This window comes from Falco cherrug, chromosome 7 (genome assembly GCF_023634085.1).
Source record: "Falco cherrug isolate bFalChe1 chromosome 7, bFalChe1.pri, whole genome shotgun sequence".
Classification (NCBI taxonomy): domain Eukaryota; kingdom Metazoa; phylum Chordata; class Aves; order Falconiformes; family Falconidae; genus Falco; species Falco cherrug.
Genome location: NC_073703.1, coordinates 17,326,150 through 17,344,493, shown reverse-complemented (window position 1 = coordinate 17,344,493; position 18,344 = coordinate 17,326,150).

Here is an 18,344-nt window from a genome sequence, read left to right as displayed (position 1 = left end):
GGAATTGGTATTCTTAACTTTTATACCCTGTTAACATCTCAAAAAATAGATCTGAAAATAGTTTTGTGGTACAGTAGTTAGAATGAAAATCTCGAAGGACATATTATTTTAATTGTTTTCTTAAATTAGCTGTGAAATTTGACTTGCCTTTTTATCGCACTTGAGCCCACACTTCCTCTCAAATACATCAGTGCAGTTCCCTACTGCTAGGTAACAGGGAAGAGTGTATCTGATAATTTACTTCATTGGAGTCCTAGTATTTTATTTCTTGCATGAAGGAAAGTGGCATCAGTATTCAGGTGTGCTGCATTAGAAGCAGAACAGGGTTTAAAAGTAAGACCTCAATTCATTGCGGTCTCTTTATGGACTATAATCCAGTAGAACTCAATAATATTTTGCAGTGAAAAAAATACCATGAAAAGTAATGTTTGAATCTTTTTTTATAGTATTGCACGGGTTTGATTGTCTTTTTTAAGACATCACAGAGGACTTAAAGGACCATGACAGATAAATGCAGTCTTTAAAGCTACTCATGCATTCTTAATGGACAGCCTGTTAATTTGAGGTCTAGGTCATGAATTTGAATGCCATTCACTAAACACCTCTTTGTCAACAAAAGCTAGTTTTCCCTTAGGATAAATTGTAACTCATTAATTGTAATTAAATTAAACATATGCAACAACTAGAAAACCCAAGGTGCATTCTGTGAGGTACATCAGTTCATGGCTGAGTTCCGAGTTGTTCAGGGGTTTTGCAAATGAGAAGAAAATGTAAGTCTGTAGTTTTAATAACAAGCTGAATAAAGAGGGCAATTATTAAATATCTTGCCCATTTTATAATTTTTAAATTTATTTCCCATTGGATACTAAATATAACAAAATTTACAATTAAATTTTAGAATTTAAAGTCAGTTGATTTTTTTTGCAAGTTTTAAGTCAGTAGCCATGATATTCAAGATATTTTGCATCCTGTATTCCAACCCTAAGAAAATATAACCAATTTTAAGCCTGTATTTATGTTTATAGCAGTGATTAAACTATGTTAACAGCAGAGACCTTTGTATTTGGAAGCGCTGTATAATCCATTCTCAGGTCCTAAGTTAAATCAGTTTGGTTGTCAAAAATGAGTCCCTAATGGGCAACGGTCCACATCACAAAGTCATCATGTAATTGCCACTATTTGGCATATTTGGCAGTTCCTATTAGGAGAGGCCCAGGCCTGAGCTAGTACACTGAAGCGTTACAACATAGCAGATTGGAGACAACAAAACAAGAACTGGGATGAAAAGGGTATACTAGCTCAGACATTTAATTTCAGTGAAAAAAGTGTGGAAACACTTTTTTATTCCAGATATTTGAATGCTTTTGCCACTTTTCTGCACGTTGAAGCTTTCTTTTTTATCTAAACTGAAGTATTTGGCTTTCAGGTTTCTTAACATTTTCATTTTTACAAAAACTATTTTTTTCCAATTAATTTACTAAAATTATCATAGATTAATTAAATGCTTCACACATTTCAGGGGAAAGAATGTTTTTATTAGACTGTTGGGTCCACTTCAGTGTGGCAAGATATAGTTGGCCCAGTATCAGGGTTCTGAAGTCTGACACACATGAGGACAGAGATAGCTATGGTGCATAAAGATGCTGAAACTGCAGTTGCGATCTGAACAGTAAGTGGTTAACTTGAAGAGAGAGGACGTTCAAAAACAGTAGATAACTGACCTTGTGTTTTGTGTTTTTTGTTGAGCTGAGATATGTGCTTATAAAAATTCAGTTAGCATGCTCTCTGCAGTTTCCTAGCTGCAAGTCTGTTGGGAGCACATGTCTCTATTTAAAACACGTGTGTTGTTTAGCATCGCTATTTGTATCAAAATCCCCAATGTGAATAGTCAAGTGACAAATATTAAAGTGGGGAACCATGTATAAACAGGAGTGCCAGGCCCCTTTGAATGTGTTTGGAGAATGTTAAATGGTGTGTAGGGGGAAGATATACCTCATCTCTCCCCTATGTTATTTACTCAGGAGAAACCTAATAGTGTGTGTTATTAATGAACAACCCAGTACTGCAAATGCATGAGCTCTACATGAAAACTCCATGAACTCCTATACCTTCAGCTTCTTTCACATTACTAACTTTAAAATCCAAGGCTCTCCCTCACCTTCATCATTGTCCTAGTTGTGAGAAGTGTCTCGTCAGCAACAGACATATCATTTCCAAAAGTTCTGACTCAAAGAGGCAGTTTGACTAACAGACTGCCAGCACTGTAAAAAGAGTTTAAATCTGTCCCTGCTGTACAAAATGCAAGCTACTGTGCAAGTGATATGAGTACATGAGAAATGCAAACTCCCAAAGAAGGCTGCAAAGCAGAGAGAAACAGGAAGATAAGTGTCAGATTTGCTTCCTTCACTGGCATTAGAAACATAATCTTGAGGAAAAGCCATTGTCTGGGAGCTAAGCAAGCCTTGATGCAAATGCTGGCTCTGTCACAACTTACTTCTGAGGTCTTGGAGCTAATAACCCTGCCTACCACAGGGAGTTACTTTTTCCTGCTTCAAGTTGCAATGTAGCAATGCTTAGATAATACAAGAATGACTGCCACAAGAGTAGGAATAATTCTTACAGCTGACAAAGCTTTGTCCAGCTTTCATCCAGCTCCTGTAAAGGAGCTTGGCACTAACCTTGTTTATTTTGTATCCTCTGTTTTCTGCTTATTTCCTTTGGACAGCTTTTCATGTAAAAAAAGTGTCTGAGAACTAGTGGTTTAAGCTCCAGAAATCTCTGTTTACTAATAGGTAAATGGAAGCTGGATGGCATTATATACATGTCAGTCTCAAAATCAACCTATGAAATTCTTTGGTGTGCCCTCTCCGTGATAGGCTTATCTTTCGCTTTCTCTGTCAGCGATCAGTGTCCTATTGGCTCAAGTCTATCATCTGTCTTACACATTGTATGTTTGTGACTAAGCAATGATCAGGAAGTGGCACACTTGTTCTGCTTTCCAAGGTGTTATGGGCTCCTCCTTACAAAATGTGTTCTTGCTGCAAAGTACAATGTGGCTTGCTTTGTGCTCTTCCCCCCCCCCCCGCCCCCCACCCTCTGGTTTACTGCATATGAAGAAAAATCAATTTCTGACTCCTGACATTCACACACTCAGTCACCTCTTCTCCTGCTACCAAAATCAGAGAGAGAATGCCCCCTCCACTGGATTTCTTATATTCTTTACCTAAATCCACATTTTGGAAGCAGTGGTTGGGAATTTGTTAAGTGCTAACACGATATATAGTGTGATGCTTTGCCTTATCTGGAAGACAGGTAGATGTAGAAAATGCTCCTCATAGTTCTGCAGGTACCATTCCTCTGCAGCCTGGTTGAACTGAAGCTTTACAGCATATTCTGACCTTGGGTGGATGCAGCCTTGAAGCTGCCCATCCCTTTTCCTAAACCTCAAACTGTACCTTAACATTCAGCACTGTGGCAATGGCCCTTGACCATAACTCCTTATCTAAGCAGGTGGTCATAGGCCACTCAATCACATTGGCCTTTGTTACTGAAAATGACCTTTATTCATTAAAACATGCCATTCAATTGGGACACATTTCAAAATTTAGCTTTTGAGTCCCATTGGCTCTGTTTTATTGATGCCACAAAGGAAGAAAAACCTGACTAGTTTTAGCCTATCTGGTCATCTCAAGAAAACCCTTTTTTACCTCTGCAAATACCAGACATCCCATAGCATGTATCATGCCATTTGTAATTACACCATGATGACAGTGATCATGGCTTTATCACTGTGGTCACAAGAAAATAATGGAGGTTCAGTAAGTGCAAACAAAATACCCCTTGCTGGCACCCTTGAGGGGCTGCTTGTGACCAGAATCTAAAGTCAGGAAGGACTGCAGTGGACTGATGAAGGAGTGGTCACAACCTCCTCCCATCATACCAGCCTAGTCAAAAGCTCCCTCTCCTCCCAGACTGAGCGTGGGGAGGGAGCAGCAATGTCATTGCTTCTGATATCATTTAGTATTCTGTAAAATCTTCCACAGATGTGAAGAACAGGAAATTATGATTAGAGCTAGTAAAAGAAAATGGTTCAAACTGAAAGAAAGAATTGATACAAGTAATACATCTTACTCACAGGTTGGTGTTAGGTTGCTTGGGGGTGTTGACTTTCTGGCTGTCTAGCTGTATGATTGCCATTGTTAAGATCTGTCAAGTATTTGTGATTTGATGAATTATGTGAGCGTTCTACTCCTCCATAAAATGAAGTTTTATGCAGGTACACCGGTGCCATGGGAGATCACTGCTAGGCTGTTCCTCCAGTGCAAGCATCTCCTGTCCAAAACACCAGATGTTGGTGAAAACACATTTCAATTGGAAAAAAAGAAATGTTGTAGATGATTTCTGTGTCTGTAATAAGTCTGAGAAGCTATTTGTAACCAACAGTATTAATATTTCCTTTCCTGTGTCAGGAATTGATGACATTTTCTTATGGGAGAGTATGTGTGTGTATGTGTATGAGAGTATATATGTGTGCACCTCTATTAGACTGCTTCTCATGTCAAGAACCTCCATGTTTCTCGGCAATTTCAGACAAATCTAATGTTCTTTCTGCTTGCTTAGTTTATTATTGAGTGATCCCAAATAAGAAAGACGAGTCTATGGAAAAGGAAATTATTTCTGAATGTGCAGAGAGTATTAGCAGCCATCTTTGGCAATTTTTTTTTTAATGGTTTTGCAGCGGTTCCTCATATTGTCTTATAATGACAAATGCAGCCTTAAAATTTCACACTCTCAAGGTGGCACAGAAAATTTTATGTCATGAAAGCTACATACAGGATAAAGTATGCCTTGCTGAGACAGCCAGTGCTTGCTGAGTGCTGACCAGCCTCATCTGTAGGTGCAGCTGGAGCCCCCCTGTTGTCACACATCTACATCTCAAATATTTTGCAGACTCATGTCTTAAAAGCAATTAAAAAAAATGCAGTAATTAAGGTTACTAAGTCACTATTACAAATATGAAAATGTTTCCCTGGTGAATACACTGTGTTAATTTGGAGAAATCTCCATCCAAGACAGAGCTTATGTGTTGTATCGGTATGATACAAATGCCCAGCTACAACAGCTTACCCGGGGACAAAGCCAAGGCCCTGCTCACCCCAAGGCCCGTGTCCACCCCGGACACGCCATGTGGCCCTGCGGGATGCCGAGGGACCGGGGTCTGGGCATGGCCCTGTCAGGGCACTGCCAGGCCTTGGGGGCACCACCCAGCCCCAGCCGGGACCTCCACACAGCCTGACAGGGGAGGGTGGGGGGCCTGCAGCTCCACATCAGCCTGACCCTGCCACAGCCCCCCGGCCCTCCCCCCCAGGCCTGCCTTCCCCCTCAGCCTCAGGCCTGCCTTCCCCCTCAGCCACCCAGGTCTCCCCCCCCCCCCCTCGCCCCCCCCAGCCCCCCAGCTCTCCCCCCCCCCCCCCCCCCGGGCCTGCCTTCCCCCTCAGCCTCAGGCCACCTCGTTTCTGTGGCATTGCCTGAGGGGGAGAAAATTCGATGGGCTGCAGAGAGGTGCATAGATCTAGAGCCTGCCTGGTGTGCACCGTGTGGGCCTGAAATCACCTCAGATGTGGAAAGAAGACATACTCAAATCCAAACACCAGGGCCAGGTGGGCTTGCTCCAGCTGCTGATTTTAAGAAAGTTTACATATGCGCAGCATCAAATCCTGTCTGAACGCTAACAGAACAACCCAAACATTCACAGTGGCAAGAACCTTTTCTTTCCTTCAGGTGACACTGGGGTAACACCCTGCTGCTGCAGGGGTTGTCGGTAAGTGCAAATGAGCTAAGGAGCCTCATCAGCCCCCCCCTCCTGCTCTGAGTACCTGAGGCAGGCTACAAGTAGCAGCCCTGTCAGGGGGCTGAGGTGAGCTGTGTGTTCCTGAGGTTGCCAGAGCCTGTGAGGGCAGAGGTGCTGCCAGAAGACAGCTGACAGCAGCCTCGGGAGCTGGTCTGTGCCATGAAAAAATTTCTTGTGTGCTCAGCATGCAGCAGCCTTGTGCTGTGGGGCTGCTCCTGCAGCTGTGTGGGTCCTGCCTTGGTGGCTTCCCAGCATGAGGGGCGGCTGCTGTGCCTTTGTGTGAATAAGCTAAAGGCCTCGCTCTGGAGGGCTGCGTAAGCCCAGCCTTTCCTGCTGGCTCCTGCCAGGCCACGGGGCCCGCCATGGCCCAGGCTATTCATCTCCTGGCGAGGCCCTCGTGGCTGAAGTGAGCAGCAGCCTCGCCTCTCCTCTGTCCTGAGGACAGAGCTCGCTCTCAGCAACTTATGAGCTTGCAATAGAGGCCATAATGACTCTGGGACAGAAAAAGAAATACTTCAAGGAGACACAATGACAAAAGAGGACAGATAAAAGGCATTTTATGCCTTTCCATGGCAGACTGCATAAGGACACTTGAAAGCTGGAGTGGTGCGAGGTACCTGCTGGGCTGTCTGAGGAGAGCGGCTGAGGCACAGGTAAGAGATCTGTTGGGTGCTGTGGGTGCTGGCTTCTGGCTTTGGTTCATATATTCCAGTTCCCCTGGACTGTGGGAATGTGCAACACCATGATGAAAAGTTATAAGCAGTGAGGCAATCAATGACAGAAAATATTTAAGAATACAGGGAATGTAGTGGAAATAAAGGGAGCAGAACTTTGTTACTACTTCTCTAGCTCCAGTATCATTCTCATGTTTTGGCTTCTTCAATTTGTTTTCTTGGATGTTTGTTTATGAAAAGCAAAGGCTAAGCAATTCAGTAGCAATGGGGTATAATTAAAGCAAGGCATTTCACCTGTTGCTAGAGTTCTTTTTTGCTGTAAAGTCAGAAGAAAAATATTTTAAAAAACCCTGATCTTCTTAGGGGTTGATGCTACAGTACAGATTAAGGGTTAAGATATTAAACGGCAGAGATATTAACTGTTTTGCATCTGGTTTTACAAATGAAGATGGTGGAGATTTACTTAAACTGCATCAGATGTTTAAGGATAACAGATGAAGAATTAGGAAGTGTGCAGATTAACACGAGTGATGATTAAGAAAAGCTTACAGGCTCTAAACCCTATTAATGTTTCTGACAAATGACAAGTGATACAAGAGCGATATGCACAAATGTGGCTTGAAGGGGCATGGAAACAGGCAGAGCAAGGGCTGCTTGGTTCAGTTTTGGGCCCTGAACATCACTGTAAGGATAAAATTCACTTGACAAACTCCCAGCTCTGTAGATGCCCTTCATCTATCCTCTTCTCTTCCCGTGACCTGTTACCTCTGAATTTGTTCATTATATGTCTACAGCTGGTTGCACAGTATCAAGAAGCACTCTGTGGCCTGCAGGGTATTTATTACCTGGTTTCCTAAGACTGCATAAAATCAGACTTGAAAGGGAAGCCTGGGTCATCTGGTTTCTAAATAACAAATAGACCATCTCCTGGCATTCCATTCTTGCTTCAGCTGCAATAAAAAAGGACTTATAATGTGCACATAATGTGTTGTTGAATAAATCATTGTTGTCAGTGTAAAATATAAAAGTATGGCAGAAGTTTTACAGAACTAACAGAAACAAGGATTTCTGTGTTTGAAAATGGCACTTTTACTTATTGAGCAAGAAGCGCCTTGGCATCCTAGAACTCTGACAACTAGTATTTGGGTAACAGTCATACCACCTTTTTTCTGGGACCTGCTCTATCCTCCTGGAGAAAGCAAAAGGAGAAGGCTCAACCATACAGCTGGTCTCAGGGCGTGGGGAGGGTGGTGGTAGTGGTGGGGAATGCTAAAAGGAGCTTGTTTGAAATTCTATAAAAAATAGATAAGTGTCTGTAAGAAAAGAGTTTCTGAAGTTTTGGGGGAGGGAGATGGTCAAGCACATGTGCCTAGAGATAAAAAGCCTGAAATAAAGGAGGGAGCTATAATGCATTTGGCCAGAGGAATTTCATTTACTACCCACCAAGCCTGGAGAGGAAGACTGTAAAGGTAAGAAAAAAAGGCAGCTGCAAGTAATGAACTGGTAACTATTGTGAAGGAAGTGGGAAGGAGCTGGTGCCAGTGTAGCACTGGCACTGGTCTGGCAATGTTGCTGGGATAAGTGAAAGGGGGAAGCCCTGTAGCAGGGCTGCGGATGCAGTATGTTCTGGGCTATTGTATGGAAATTATTAAGATCTGATGGAGAGGTATATTTTGGTGAGAAAATAAACAATGCCAATGCAGAGTTAAATGCTGAGGTATGAGGAAATGAAGGTGGGGTGTCACCCTCCCCTATCCTCATGGGAGTGGAAAGTGGAGTTAAAATGGCAGACCTGGTTTTCATGATGCTTTCTTTTCCTCTCTTCCTTTCCAAGGCTGGATAGTCTGCCCTGCTTGATAAGGGCCCAAGGGTTGTGCTGGCTTCTTTCCACCCTCTCTCTAGTCATAAGCTTGTTTCTTCTGACTCCTTTACTCTTGCTCAGTGTTGTTGTTGTTATCTGTCCCTGTCCCGTCCCCCCACGCACACACACATCCCTGAAGAGTCCTTTTATGTCTGTGAAAATGCAAAGTGAATTAAATGTGTGAGTAGCTAAGGGTGTTGTCCTCTTCTAGCTTTCATGTGGAAACTTCTACTTGCTTTTTCCTTTTTGCACTCAAAATACTACTACAGGGATATAGTATACTGTAAAAATGTTACACAGCCTTATGTACTCCCCAATTACAAAAAATAAAAATTGGAAACCAGGGTGACTGTTAACTGAATTCACAGTTAAATTTAATGCAGTATTTTAAAAGTACTACAGTTATCAATGCTTTCTAACAGTTATAGTTAGAAAAATAAAGAGTTGGTTCTCCCCTGTTGTAACCTAACTTGAGCAGGGCCCCAGCAGTTACTGTCAGGGAGTCCTGGCTCACAGTGCTGATCAAGAGGGGGTTTTCTCCTGAGACATCATTGGAAATATTCCTTCATTTTTGTAGACTGTCAGTCATGAGTCAAAAGTGAAGTATCACTTTCCTTTTTTCCTCCTGAAATTGTTTTTTTGGTAAGTCTTTCCTTTTTCTACTGAAATTGTGTATTTGATTCTCTTAATCCAGCCTCTTCAGGTATTGCCTCTTCTCATGTCTGTGTGACACACTAGCTGAGAAACAGAATTGCTCTAAGGTTCTTATACAGTCCTAAGCTACATACCCTGAAAAGTGGCTCTGATGCTTTTGTTCATTTGCAGAGATAATAGTTTCAAGGCAAATTTTTGCTGAAACGGTGACTGAATATTGCTACAAAGAGTTGGATCTGATCGGAGAGTTTATACTCTGCATTTTGCCTAGGTATAGGTAACACCTTGGCTTGCTACATTATATTCAAGTTACTAAATCTCATTGAATGTTTTAGAAGTAATTACCATGTTATCAGAAAATGTGCTTTACCATAAAACTACATAACAGTGAAGGGGTTTTGCCCTAGGGCATATGTGCATATGCAGACCATATGTGTATTCAGTGATTGAGCCCAGACTCACAGTATTGCCTTTCATACTTTGATAACCTTGGTATTCACATTATTGACCATGCTAAGGGCTCTTCTGCCACATATGCAGTGTGAGAGAGGACTGGGGGAAGTGGAGTTCTGCTTCCTCTGTGCTGGATGCTGGTTTAGCTGGATAAATGTGGGAGCTTGTGGGAAGCTGTGCCCCTGTCTGTAAGGGCCACACTTGCTGATCTCCCCCTGTTCTGGGGGCTAGAGCAGAGCAGAAGGTGGCCTCCAGGCTGAACAGCAGGAGGAAGACAAGACATCCCAGAGGATATTTGGCTTCTGTCTCTAACGTAGGGTTGGTGCAGAACCTGCCTGCCGTTCAGGGTTACGGTCTAGAGATCCTGTCAGTTCATAGAGCGTGGAGGTGGTCTGTGAATCTAAGATTGTTCCTACGGGAAAGTGAGTATTACGTCATGGCGATGAACTGCTAACTTGGACTACAGCATGCCATAAGGCCATAATTGAGTTTGTGTTGGAGATGTAATGGGAAGTTCGGCTGCTGGGCCAAGCTTGAGGGGTACAGCATTAGAGGGAGACATACAGTTTGCAGTAAAAATCTTTCAAGAAAGGTTTTTAACTGTATTTGTTTTCCCACAAAAGTTGATTTGAAGAAGGGAAGGAAAATTTTAAAGAGAAAATGTAAATGAGTTTGACTATTCCATGGTTCAGGTTTGTTTCTTAAAACTGTTGTGGTATTTGGAATGTGTTAAAAAGCTGAGGGAAAAATTGTGAAAGCTCCTCTAAAAAGGGCAAATAAAATTGGAAAGCAAATTACAATACAAATAAGTGGGTTTTTTTTTCTTTTAAGCAACTACAATAAATCAGTACAGATACAACTTATCAACAGGTTTAAATATATTTAACCAGAAAACACATATGGGAGCACCTGTGTTTTAATTTGAAATTGTGTTTCCTTCTTGGTGTGGCAGTGATCATAGCGTCACCAAAGACTAGTGACCAGTAATGAATGTGTCGCACTCAAAGATCCCTCCAGGGTTCTGATTCAATCTTTTGAGTTATAGGATCAGGACAAAATGAACTATTTTTCAGGCTTGTAAATATGTGACAAATGACAGTGCAGGAACTATTGATTCCAATCGTACTGATACAATGTTTCATAGTCAGGACAGACCCGCTTTACAAATTACTTGCAAGTTGAACAGCAAAGCCATACATAACATGCTTCAAACCGTATCAATCTTCTAGGGTGTTTCTGTCACTAGTTGCCTTCAGATTTGAATAAAGTGCCCAAAATTGTGTGTTTTAAATACTTCTCTGGATGAAGTCAGTGCAGCAGTGCTTTGACTTGAAGCCAAATCAGACAGTGGGACTTGGGCCCTTTATGTAGGGTTGGGGCTCTTGTACAGCAGCAAGCACATGCTGTCATTTATCTGTTTTGGGCAATGATTAGCCTGTAGATGTGAATAACGAACTCCCCTCTCTGTAGAGATTGTTACTGCAATTATTGCAGTAAAAGAAACATCTAAAGATGAATCTAGGATGCCTCTTCTGACTTTGAGGAGCCAGTTAAATTTGAGGGGAAAGTCTTTAAAATCTCAGCTTGAGAAACGCATAAAAAATTTCAACCATATTTTGTAATCGTGCCCACTGTTTTAATGTGGTGTAATCTTGATAAAGCACTTTATTAATAATTTTAGACTGCAGGCTAATAGAAAACTGTTACCCTCTTGCAAAAGTGAGACAATAATGAACAAAAAAATCATATTGCATACAAAAGTTGACTATACAACTTTCTTCTGGGAGATGCTCAGAGGAACCAACCGCATTGGTAAGTTAGTAGTGTCACAACATATTAATGAAAACTGCCTAGGTGCTATGGTAATGAAGACAATATAGTAACGATACAAAATGGAAAAAACATCTCTAGTCCAGTGTCTGTTGTATAAAAACAGGGGTGGGTTGGTGGAGTGGCAGTTATGTTATAGCTAGGGAGCTACGCTATTGCTAATGCTTGCAATCTCCTTCTACTGTGTAGTGAAGTCAAACAAGAGTTGAAACTAGAATACTTTTAGGTTTTATTGGTTAGGGATAGTATTACAGGAGGTTTAGGAAAGCTCATTTGATTAAATGATAATAAATGGCCTACAGTGCTTTTCAGTGGGATATGAATAAACAGCTTCACCTGAGAACAGCTCTTGGTCATTAGTAGTAATCTTCAAAGTTAGTTGGAGCAGGAAAACAATAAAAAGAAATAGCCATGTTCCTAATTAATTATTATTGTGCACTTTTGGTTATGAAAAGGGATGCAATAATTTGAGCGATATAACTATTATTTGTTTCCCAGCTTGCTACCATTATCCAGAATTCAGCCTTAGTTCACCATACTTATCACATACTCATCTTAAAGGAGCCCCGTGTGATGATTTATTATAGACCTTTTTCCCTGCTGCTTGAAGGAACAAGCCATCTGTGTACCATAAAGGTATGATAAAAAGCTTTACAGTGTTGTCTGTGAGGCAGATCTAGACAGTTATTACAGAGAGCAGCTCTTGTTTTAGAATGTACTTCTGCCACTGAGCTCTGCTGGACCAGCTGGGATGTAGTCCCATCCTTTGCTTCACACCCTTTCCCCTCATTCCTTCTCATCTATTATTCTTTTCCATTAAAGTGTGATAAACCAAAAGGCAAGAGAGGTTAGGGAAACAGTTAATACTACAACCAACCTCTCATTAGAAAGTCAAGCTCCTGGCAAGGCTCTAATTAAGTAGGGTTTTGTTTGGCCACGTAACTGTATCAAACCCTGTCATTGGCTCAGTCTACTCAAGCCAGGTCAAGCTTCATCTACTGACCCCACTAAGTGGAAATCTTTGTCTGGAAGCTGTTTTAACTACAGCATGCTGCTAAATTTAGGTTGTAATTGCCTGGAGTTTACTTGGCTGTGCAGGCTGCAGTTAAACCCAGTCAAAGAATTCAGCTTTCCCAAGCCAGGTCAAGCCAGGCTTGCAGCTTCCCAAGTTAATTTTTCTTCAAGCTGGAATCCATTTTTTTACTGCTTCACTTGGTTGATCAATGGGTCCCATTCAATGGTAATATTGACTTAGAAAACTATCTCAGAATGTCAGATGAAGTTCATATCGCTCCGGTCTGCAGGAGGCAATGGTAATCATCAGCACTTTATAGAAGTGCAACAGCACAAAATGAAGAGAGGTTTTGTTTAGTTCTTTCCCAGATCTACAGGAAGATGTTGTTCCAGTGCTTGGTCATGGGAGCACTTAACTGCAACTCTTCCACTAGCCTCTGTTACTCCTAGAATGCTATGCTTGCTATTCTGTTAAGTGGCTAGGCTCATAATTTCAGACCCAATATTAAAAGATGAATTTTTTGTTTGGTGTTGTATGCAGCGATTGGTTTTTAATCTGTTGCAATGTGACATTTCATGTTGGCATCCATCCTTCAAAAATGGAGGTTTACTTACACCTTTTTGTTTCAAACAGCAGATAAGAATACAGTAGCATATTCCAAATCCTCTTTACAAAACACCTGTAAGGGTTAGAGCAAACAGCAGGAAAACACAAGCTTAAGTATCACAGGTTCTTACTGTTCTCTCCATCAATTCAGATTCACATTCTGCATTATTATGGTGATCTTTATTTGATGTTAGCTAGTAAAAAAGCCTTAAAGGATGAGAATAAACATATATTCTCCCCTTTCCTTTGAGTTTTCCACAGAAGTTTGACATTTCTGAGTTTCTTTGCCTCTGAATGGCACAGTACACAGGGTAATGCATACTGATGCAAAAGTGTAAGAAACAAAAATCTCTTCTTACTCCTTTACCATCCTCAACAGCATTGCTGCTGGTAAAAAAAAAAAAAAAAAAGGCAGGCAAACAAAACAAAAAAAAAACCCACAACCCAGCTGCTGTGGGAGCTCTATAAGCAAATGGATACTTAGCTCCACTTTCCCATACTCCACTGGTTGTTTCAGCTGATGCACTGGCAGAGCTCACACTATGTATAAACATGGCAAAAAAAAATTACAGTATTTCTGTGGGAAACCTATGGGAAGGGGAAATAAAGCAAGGCTGTGACCCTTAGCTCTTATGTTCTCAGAAATACATACTGACTCCAGCTGAAAGCTTTCAGGAAAGCCACAATTAAACCTTTTTCTACTTACAGCCTACAGAGTGTGTATGATCTGTTTGCTGTGTGTACTTGGGTTGGAAATATTGGCATCAAAAAGCTCTGGGAGGTTGTATGGGTAAACTTGCAATGCCTCGGTGGATAAGCAGTTTCTACATCTGCCATCTGGTGTGTAAGATTCAGTGTCTGAAAACTGAGTTCCTAATTAATATAAACTTACAGCTTTTTTAACAATTTGATATATTACTCTTAGAATCAGAGAATGGTTGAGGTTGGAAAGGGACCTCTGGTCCTACCTCCCTGCTCAAGCAGGGCCACCTAGAGGCAGTTGCCCAGGACAGTGTTCAGATGGCTTGTGTATATCTCAAGAACGGAGAATCCATCACCTCCCTGAGCAATCTGTACCAGGGTTAGGTCACCCTCACAGTAAAAAAAGTTTCCTGATGTTCAGACAGAACCCTCTTGTGTTTCTGTTGGTACCTATTGCAGCTTGTGCTGCCACTGGGCACCACTGGAAAGAACCTGGCTCAGTCCTGTTTGCCCCCTCCTTTCAGGTGTATATATATACATTGACAAAATTCCCCCTGAGCCTTCTCTTCTCTAGGATAAACAATCCCAGCTCTCTTAGCCTTTCCTCATAGAAGACATGCTCTAATCTGTCAGTCATCTCTGTGGCCCTTCATTGGTCTATCTCCAATACGTTCATGTCTCTCCATAGTGGTAACTTGTCAATTCCTGGACCCTTGGCCCAGATCTGTGCCTGTACATCATGTTTGGGCTTCTAGCCTGCCACCTGTTTTCCTTGTAGTGACCCATAAAATTATAGGAAAACAGGTACATGTGTTTTCTATAACATTCCGTTCCCAGCTGTTGTGCTATGCATTATGTACTCAGCCACACAAATACTTACTTGCTAAACTTAAGCAGGTAATAAGAAACTGTTAAGGTGTCTTTAAACTCACAGCTTTGAAAAGAAATCCAACTTATTGTGGCTTTTTAAATGTGAAATTACAGCCTGGATGCAGCCACATTAGTGAAGTGAACACTAGGGGATCCCAGCAGCGGCACCCAGAGTCCCACTGCTGCTTGAGCCCGTACTGCTGGTGAGAAGGGATTATGTCCTGGCAGGGGTTTTTTTACAGGCCTAGAAGGGATATCTTCTGCCTCTGAGTTGGCACAATTGCAAGGCTGCTCCATCTGCATGCAGACCTTGGGAGCAGCAGATGGCTGGCTGCTGTTATTAAACTGTGCATCTTTCCCTGAAGAATTAAGGTTGTCCAAGTGTAATAACCTTTCCTTTTTCTCTCAGGCTTGTTCTCAAACAACAGCTAAAAGGTGGCAACTGCTAATATAATATTATCCCTTCATCTTGGCTACTGTATTTAGATCTTTTGTGAATTTTTTTATGATGTAGCCAAAGAAAAATATAAGTATTTACTTGACAGCAGAATTGGAGGAAAAGCAAGGAAAAAAGTTCAGTTTAAATGGAAATCAAGTGAATTGCATGAATAAAGCTCTGGTGTGTAGCCTTTCTACAATTATTAAGAAAGAAGAGAGCATGTACTACTTAGTATCACTTTAGTGCTGCCAGGATTTTTATAACATCGCTAAATGATCCTCCCATAACCTCTGGCTCCTTAGCATTTTTCCCCACTCAGAGGGAATGTTCTTTATTATCCATGGAAACATAAAAAATTATTTCATTTAAAATTGGACATGTACATCCTCAGGTGTCTGCTATATTTCATTAATACTGAGTAATGTCACCCTTCTGATTAAATGCATCTCTAATAGAGCAATATTTTTGAAAGATATAATAAAGCAGCCTTTGAAGTGTCCAGTACTTGTAAATTCATCAGATATTGCTTTAATTTTAATGCCATGAAGTCCCATAACACTCTGTTGCTCATTTGCTCAAGACTTTTCTACTGAGAAAAATAATTTAGCATAACTCCTATTCTCAAAATTCAAATCTGTTTTTCAGTTTAGTGTTCCCAGAATCTTGTAATATGTGTATATGTTGCTATTTTATTCAGTGCTTAAGGCAAGCTTATGTGCATGATTTTGCACAAATAGGTAATGTGCCATTACTAATAGCCTACTTTTAAACCATATCAAGCAACTTCTCCCAGCATGAAACAAATTAACTATTGGGGATCTAAACCAGAAATCATTGATAGATCATAGTCAGGTCTTCAGGGTTAGCTTGAATCATAGTGTCAGGGGTGAAAGGTCAAAACTTCAAATACTTCCCTATTTGTTATTTCCTTTCTTAATAATGTTCACTTAGTTACAGCTGTTACTACTTCTAGGCCCAAATGTTTGATAAAGATAAGATTTCATTCATAAAAACCTATATGCTGTTTCACCTTAGCTTTGTAGCTGAAGCACTAAATGATCAAACCAATTGCTAGGTCGCTTGTGTGCACAGCCATCCAGTGCACCATTGCATGCATGAAATCCTGAGTAGGACAGGGTAGAATAGGGAAAAAACTCCCTCTGCCCTTTGATAATGAGCTGTTTTGAGTCTATTGAACTAAAATTAGCTGAAAATTGAAGGACTTGATACGGATCCTTGGCTGAAGTTAATTTCCTCATCCCACTCATGGGGACATCCTATTACTGTGTAAAGACAAGTTCACGGACTGCAGGCTGTACTGGTACACAAGCCCTTGTAGAGGTCTGCTCTTTAGAGGCATCTTTAGGAGCAGAAAGGACATTAGCAATGTCCAATAATTCCTTCCTGGCAGAATGGGTCCCCAAGGGGCCAATCCAGTTGGCATACATTAGAGCAATCCGTTGGTTCATCCAGTGTTTTATGAGGTTGCAGAGAAATTAAGTCTTAAAGGGCTATTTTTGTGAGCGCCTTGTCCTGGAGTATAGACCTTCTGTGTGGCTTCTTGCCTTGGAGTAACTTGCACAATTTGTCAGAAGTGGGATGTTGGAATAGTTTTGTAATGGAGGCGGAGTGGCATTTGTAGGGTGCTTTCCCAAGAGAATGTAGTTGTTAACGGTTGCCTTCAGGAAGGAAGGTTTGTTTTGGAACTAGTAGTCTCTTAAAGTAGTATTTTGTTATTTGCCTGTGTCAATGTTTTCAGAACCTTAATTTAATCAATAGTTTACAAATGGCTGGAATTAAATGTCAAGTGAAATTTCAAAATCTGGGTAAATGCATTAACTTTAAACAGAAGCTCTCCTTTCCTATTTCAGGTAAGCAATTAGTGTTTGCCCTTCTCTAATTTTGTTTTTCTTTCATGTGTTTTATTTCCCCCTAAAATGTTTTGTTCATCTTCTGATAGGAAATATATCATGTTCTGAAAAAACAAAGCCATGGTACTTTTGGTCGTTTATTTCATTTTGCTTATTTCAGTCTCAATCCACCAGTCCCTAAGCTATAAGACACTTGCCTGTGGTGCAGTGCACCCCCTGACTGCAATGGCTATTGCTTTCTCCTTGTGAACCTCTAAGGGTTAGCTCTACATAGGTAACAGGTGAAAGCACACCTGGGTCCTGGCTGCAGCTTCCACCTGGAAATTCATTGAAGCCAACAAAACATTGTTCTCCAGAGATAACATTGTATTTTTACTTTCACAAAAAGGACTCGCAATTCAGTTATTGGCTAACTGCTGCCATAATGTAATTTGTCTACAAAACAAATACTGCTTGTTGTTAAAATCTTGGTCTCCTCTTGCTGTTTCTATCAAAGTCCAGATGTGTCTTTAGTCTATAAGAACTGTGTTACCAATCAGTTTAACTAGCTGAGGGATTCCTCGTTCTTCACCACACTGAAAGAATAAAATAGGTACCCAATAAAAAGAACAACTAGCATACATTGCAAGTGAGTTTTTTGAGACACATCATACTTCTTTTTTTTTTACCTCTCTGCTGAAGACTTTGTTCATTAAATGGTTTTTGTTAGACATACTTTTATGTGATCAGCTGAATAGATAATTCCATGTTTGCTTCTACCTCTGAATTTGTTTTGCCTAGCATGGCACCCAGAATACTATTGTTTTACAGTTCAACATTAATTCCAGGGAGTATCTAACATTGTTTTCCTGTCGCAGTGCTATAATACTTCCATTGTTTTTCCTCTTGTTTAGTATATTGACTCTAGAGACACAGTGAATGAAACTTGCTTTTAGCTTTTCTAAGCAGAAACATGTGAAGTGCCACTGGTCAGTGGTAGCAGTAGCTATGTTCCCAGCTTCATAACTAAAAGTTGCATAATTTGAAAGAGAACAGAAGGCTATTGAAACATATGGTAGGTCATTCTGATTGACCTTACAAGCATCCAAAGTGATTTCAGGGCCAAAACTTAATCAATAAATACAGTTTCTCTCTGGAATAAGTTTATTTCTGTCATTGTCAGGAGGTAATCTGTGTGCATCTGATTTCTTATCAGTGCTTCCAGGTTTAAAATTTTGGATGCACATTGTGCTCTCAAGCTGAAACTTGGGATGTGACATTGCATTGCACGCAACCAGAGTTGAGGTCAATAGACAAACAGAGCAAAGCTCATGTGCATATAATCAGTGTGAATTGAAACACCAATGTGTTTCACTTAGGTATAAACTATTCAAGCTTTCACTATGAGGAAAATAATAATCAGAGTATTAAAATGTTAATGTAAGTAAAACAGAAATATTCAAGATTAACAATCAATGAATGTTATATGACAAATCTCTAAAATTCTGATCTCTGCAGTATGTAGTATTCTGTTTCATT